Genomic DNA, 6,000 nt, shown 5'->3' with positions numbered 1-6,000 from the left:
GGGGTCATATCGTGTCCTATGACCCCTTAGGACACCATATGACCCCTTACGACACAATATGGTGTTGTTATGCATCGTATTGTGTCCTAAGGGGTCATATGGTGTCCTATGACCCCATAAGACACCATATGATCCCTTAGGTGTCATCAGGGATCATATTGTGTACTAATGGGTTATATGGTATCCTATGACCCCTTAGTTTACCATATGTTGTTGTTATGGGTTGTATGGTGTCCTAAGGGGTCATATGGTGTCCTATGATCCCTTAGGACACCATGTGACCCCTTAGGACACCATATAGTGTCATTCTAGGTTATATGGTGTCTTAAGGGGTCATATAGTGTTCTATGACCCCTTAGGACACCATATAACCCCTTACGTGTCGTTAGGGTTCATATTGTGTCCTAAGGGGTCATATGGTGTCTTATGACCCCTTAGGACACTATATGACCCCTTAGGTGTTGTTAGGGATCATATTGTGTTCTAAAAGGTCATATGGTGTCCTATGACCCCTAAGGACACCATATGACCCCTTAGCACACCATATAGTGTCAATATGGATCATATGGTATACTCTGGGGTCATCTGGTGTCCTATGACCCCTTAGGACACCATATAGTGTTGTTATGGGCCGTATGGTGTCATAAGGGGTCATGTGGTGTCCTATGACACCTTAGGAGACCATATGGTGTCGTTATGGGTTGTATGGTGTCCTATGACCCCTTAGGACACCATATGACCCCTTAGATGTTGTTAAGGGTCATATTGTGTCTTAAGGGGTCATATGGTGTCATATAACCCCTTAGGACACCATATGACCCCTTAGGTGTCATTAGGGATCATAGTGTCCTAAGGAGTCATATGGTGTCCTATGACCATTTAGGACACCATATGACCCTTGAGGACATCATATAGTGTCGTTATGGGTTGTATTGTATCCTAAGGGGTCATATGGTGTTCTCTTAGGGCACCATATGACTCCTTAGGCATTTTCAACGGTCATATGGTGTCTTGTGACCCCTTAGGACACCACTTGTTGTTTTTATGGGTCGTATATTAAGGAGGAGGGAGAGAGAGATAGAGAGGGAGAGACAAAACTATAGAGGGGACATATAGATAGGTGAGAGACCTAGATTTCAAGAGAGGAGTGAGATAGATAGAGGGGGATAAAGAGAGGTGGGTAACGATACCTATATGCAAAGGTAGATAGGTGGAGAGGAAGGGAGGGAGAAACCTAGAGAGGGGAGAGAGGGCGGGTTGGAGAGTTAATGAACTAGACAATGAAGATAGAGAATAAGAGAGGAAGAGAGATAATGAGAGAGTGGAGGAAGGAGATATAAATGGAGAGGGGAAGAAAGGAAGGGAGAGATCTAGAGAGGGAAGGGAGAGAGAAGAGAAGAAATAGAAGGACAAAGAGATGAGTAAGAGGGGATGGATGGAGAGGTAGAAATGGAGGGAGCGAGAGACCTAGAGAGTGAGGAGATGGATCTAGGTTTGGAGAGAGAGAAGAGAGGGAGAGTGTTCATAAATAGATAGGGGAAAGAGAAAGGGAGAGAAAGGTGGAGAGGGAGGGAGAGAACTAAAGGGTGGAAAATTAGATAAGTGATAAACCTATAGGGAAGAGAGAGGTGGGTAATAATATAGGGAGGGAGAGGTAGTGAGGTGAATAGGGAGGGAAGGAGAGCCCTAGATATGGGGAGAGAGAGGATAGAAGGGATCGGTAGTGAACAAGAGAAATGAGTGGGAGGGGAGATAAATAATAAGAGAGTGAGAGAGAAGAGAGAGGAAGGGAGTCAAGGATATAAATTAGGGTACAAGGGATGAAAGGTAGAGAGGGTGGGATATACCTAGAGAGGGGAGAGAGAAGTGAGAGAGACAAGAGAGGGAGAGAGATAGGTGTAGAGTTTAGGGAAGATAAAGATAGTGAGAACTGATCTAAAGAATGCTAATAGGAGCATGTTGATTACTGTAATTTGACTAAGTATGAAAATCAATATGATCCTCTAAAAGCAAGAATCTACATTATAACTCCTATAGAGTTGAAACCACTCTCAAACATCCTGCTAATATATACATGAAATATAACTTAAAGTGACTTATACTTAAATATTATATTTCATGTATATATTCTCCTCTCGGGATGGGTATAACTTGTGCCCAAGTTGAAAAATTTGCATCACAAAACCTTCAAATTGCACAATGCAGGACATTTGGCATGCACCAAATTTGGTGCTTGCCAAATTAAAAAAACTGACTTTTCTCATTTGGCGCACGCCAAATTTGGCGTGCGCCAAATAGGAAAAGTCAATTTTTTTCATTTGGTGAGTGCCAAATAGGGCGAGCACCATATTTGGCGCTCACCAAATGGTCTGCATTGGAAACCACCAACCCTTTAGGTTGGACTGTACTTGGGCATCCAACCCAAAGGGTTGGATGACCATTTCAGGCATAAGATGTGTTTTTAACAAAATATTAGAAAATTTTCACATATTTTTGGTTGTGCTCTCCATCAGGTTTGCACGTGTTTTAATAAAACTAAAAAAAAAAACCATAGAGACCTCAATCTCTCTCTTAGCTATCCAAGCATGTAATTATTTTCACATTGTGATTTCGTTAAGGCTTTCATCTATAATTTCTTTTGTTAGTGTGTTCGTTTTTGGTCAAAAACCAACATGCACCATTTTGGGTATAGTTTTTTACACGTTCATCGGATTTTGAAGAAACTTACATTTTTAGAAACTAGACTCTATTATACACAATTTAAAAAAAAAGTTCATTTTTGATTAGTTATCAATGATTTTAGGGGGGAGCACGCTCAAATTTCTATTTTTCAGGATGTGTCCACTTCAAAAATTAGTAAAAATCATATACTCATTAAAAAATTAGCTAAAAAATCTGGCATAAAGTAAAAGGTGTTAGCTAATTTCTCATCGAAGCGATTTTAAAAATTCAAATTTAGAGTCTAACTATCTTCAATTTGTCGTTGAAGTTCAAACTTTGTTGATTTCAGAAAAAAGTGGCATCTTAAGACTCCCTTTTGGTACCACAACTTGGTGCACATACTCATAGTGAACTTGGGTTTATATCATGTGCATTCTTGGCATACTAAAGGATCCCCCTATTTAAAAAATATATTGCCATAAACTACTTTTTTTCACCCCTCCTAATGCACAACCCTAATTAAAAGCCCCCTATTTTCACTAGATACTGCATTTTTCATAGCCTAAATTAAAAACCTCCCTATTTTCACCGATAGGCAATATATTGTACCCTCATTCTTAGGATACTAAACCCCCCAATATGAATGCACATGATATAATATTGCCCAGCTAGTGAAGTCCCCATGGAAGCATTCCTACATTTGTACTTGGTTTATCTTCTTTACAAGGGGAAAATGTTATTTCTAGACATTGGACTATGTTTTGTCTTCAAGCACTCACTATTTCTATAGGAAATTATACATTATGGGGGGCCATGTAGTCTCTCTCTTTCCTTCCTATGGAGGGATACTTGATTATATATACATGATGTATGTAGTTCTTGGGGGTATCCTTGAGACCTCCATGAATCATCTTGTTATTGCATTTTCTCTCTTTTAGAGAGGAGTTTTCTCCTACTATTTTTTCTCCTTTTTTCTATTTGTGAAAGTTGCATTGGTTTGAAAATGAGTACCTGATCAAGCCTAGTTATCGAGACTCATTCATGCATGCATTTTGCATTCATATTAGATCTCTCTCTTATCCCTAAGTTAATATTAAGGAGGGGTGTTGGAGTGTAGGTCTATATAGCCATAAAGTCTATACAGATTTTGATATTGGCAAAAAAATTCAAATTTTTTCATGATTTGAAAGGAAATTGTAGGGTTCTCGGGCCTTTTGAGCATGATAGTGACCTCCATTTTTGTGGCAAGGTACCTTTCTTTTTCAGCTACTCCTAGATTTTGCCTCGATTTTCATGCCCTTAGCCAATTTGACTCGATTTTTTAACTACAATTTTGTTAAAACAACAATTGATCTTAGGGTTTTTCGACACTACAAACATAATGACAACCTCCATTTGAGTCCAATATGCACATAAAATTCAGGTTGGATCCCTTAGGCATCCAAATAGAAACTTGATAGATTAGCATGGATACCATGTAGGAGTTGATGATTAACCATAGAAGCCAAGAATCATCTGCAAGAAAAATACCTATCACACAAAAAAGATTAAAAAAATATTGTATGGTCTATAATAACTAGAGAACTCTATATTATTACACAAAAAAATATTGGAGATACAATTACAATGAAAGAATGAATCCTTATAAAGGATGAATAAAACCCTAGGTGCAAACCCTAATGCTAAAATCAAGAGATCTAAAGCAATGCAAAGAGGAGCTAAATTAAGCTCAACTATATCTAGAACTAATGTTAGAAAGAAAAATCTCTAGATAATAAAAAGCACATAAGTTTAGCTGTGAAAGAGAAATTAAAAGACCTAATTAAAAAATAATTAGATAATTATCCTAATTATTCCAACACTCACAACCATTTTGTCTTTTGAAAAGGTTATCCTAACCATGTCAAAAGACAAAAGTACTTTCACAACCTTTTCTTTCTAAGTGACTTTAGAATTTTCTCTAATTGTGAGTATTTGGAGTTCACATCAAAATTATTTTTCAAATGTTAGTTGATCATTATTTTATTTTTTGTGAACTCTGTAAGTGTTTGTCGAGGTTACCACAACATTTTTAGGAGCTAACAAGGTGTTTTGAACCAGGTTCAAGCTAGAAGCATTGTCCAAACTCCATATGAAGAAGATGGTGAAAGAATTTAAAGAAGCTCAAGTGTTAGTGAAGATGCCTCATTCATATTTTCGGTTTAATAAATAAAGGAAAAAATAATATTGTAGATTTTCAAATAAATTGATGGGTTTGAAACCCATTAGGAAGTGTTAATGGGTTGTCATAACCAATATAATAATTGACAAAAAAATACGACTTCATGACAAATGATTTTTTAAAATAAAATTTCATTGGTGAAAGGATGATCACTAAGTATATTTGAAAATGATATTTTCCTCATTTTGAAGAGGTTTTGAAACTAATTTTAGAGGTCACTAAGGTTCCAAAAAGCAATCAAATTTTTTATAGCTAGAATTGAAATGAGAACACGTGCCAGTAGCATGAGGTCAAAGAACACACATGACAAAATTTATAGCACAATTAATACACCTCAAAGCCCAAGATATTGAATACTTGCCTACAAATGAGAAATTAATTACAAAAAGAGGTATTTTTATGTGAAATTGCTAAAGAATTGGTGAGCATGAAAGGGAAGAATTACAGATAAAGACCTAAAGGTAGTTTAGAATAATCTTATACCCTCCATGTAGTAGAATGCCATATCAAAATGGAAAGGTGCATAATATTTCTTATCCTTGTGACATATAAGAGGGAACTTCACATCAAATAGATTAACTTCATGAGTAATTAGAAATATAAGACAATATATTCGAATTCAAAATTCCTCCATATGTTTATTTAGGTATGCGTTTGAAGAGATACTTTTGATCTTTTGCAATTCCATCCTTACTAAACAAAGAACAAGTATTTTGGGTATAAACATTTATCCAACTTGTAAATAAAAATACCAAAAATTAGTGACACAAAACTAGGGCATCGAAATTTAAATCAATCCTCAAAAAGGATGAGCTGTGAGAATAACCCCCATTGACACAGACTTGGTTGAATGTGGGTTCTTACAAGTAGTTGATTTTCTTGTGGTAGTGTAAAGCACATACTTGGTCGTATAGTGCATAAATCATTATGATATTTAAGCTCAAGAGGCAATAATTAGTGCTAATAGGATTATAGAGAAACTAGATGGGAACTTTCTCACAACACTCCTTTGATTACCTCAAAGAAGGGTTTTCACAAACCTTGATGTTACATTGAATTCCCAACATTTTGTAGAGAATAAGAAGTGTCAAAATATGGTAGCTAGACATTTTTTGGCA

Source organism: Cryptomeria japonica, chromosome 3 (genome assembly GCF_030272615.1).
Source record: "Cryptomeria japonica chromosome 3, Sugi_1.0, whole genome shotgun sequence".
In the NCBI taxonomy this organism is placed as follows: Eukaryota; Viridiplantae; Streptophyta; class Pinopsida; order Cupressales; family Cupressaceae; genus Cryptomeria; species Cryptomeria japonica.
Note: the sequence above shows the minus strand (reverse complement) of the source record.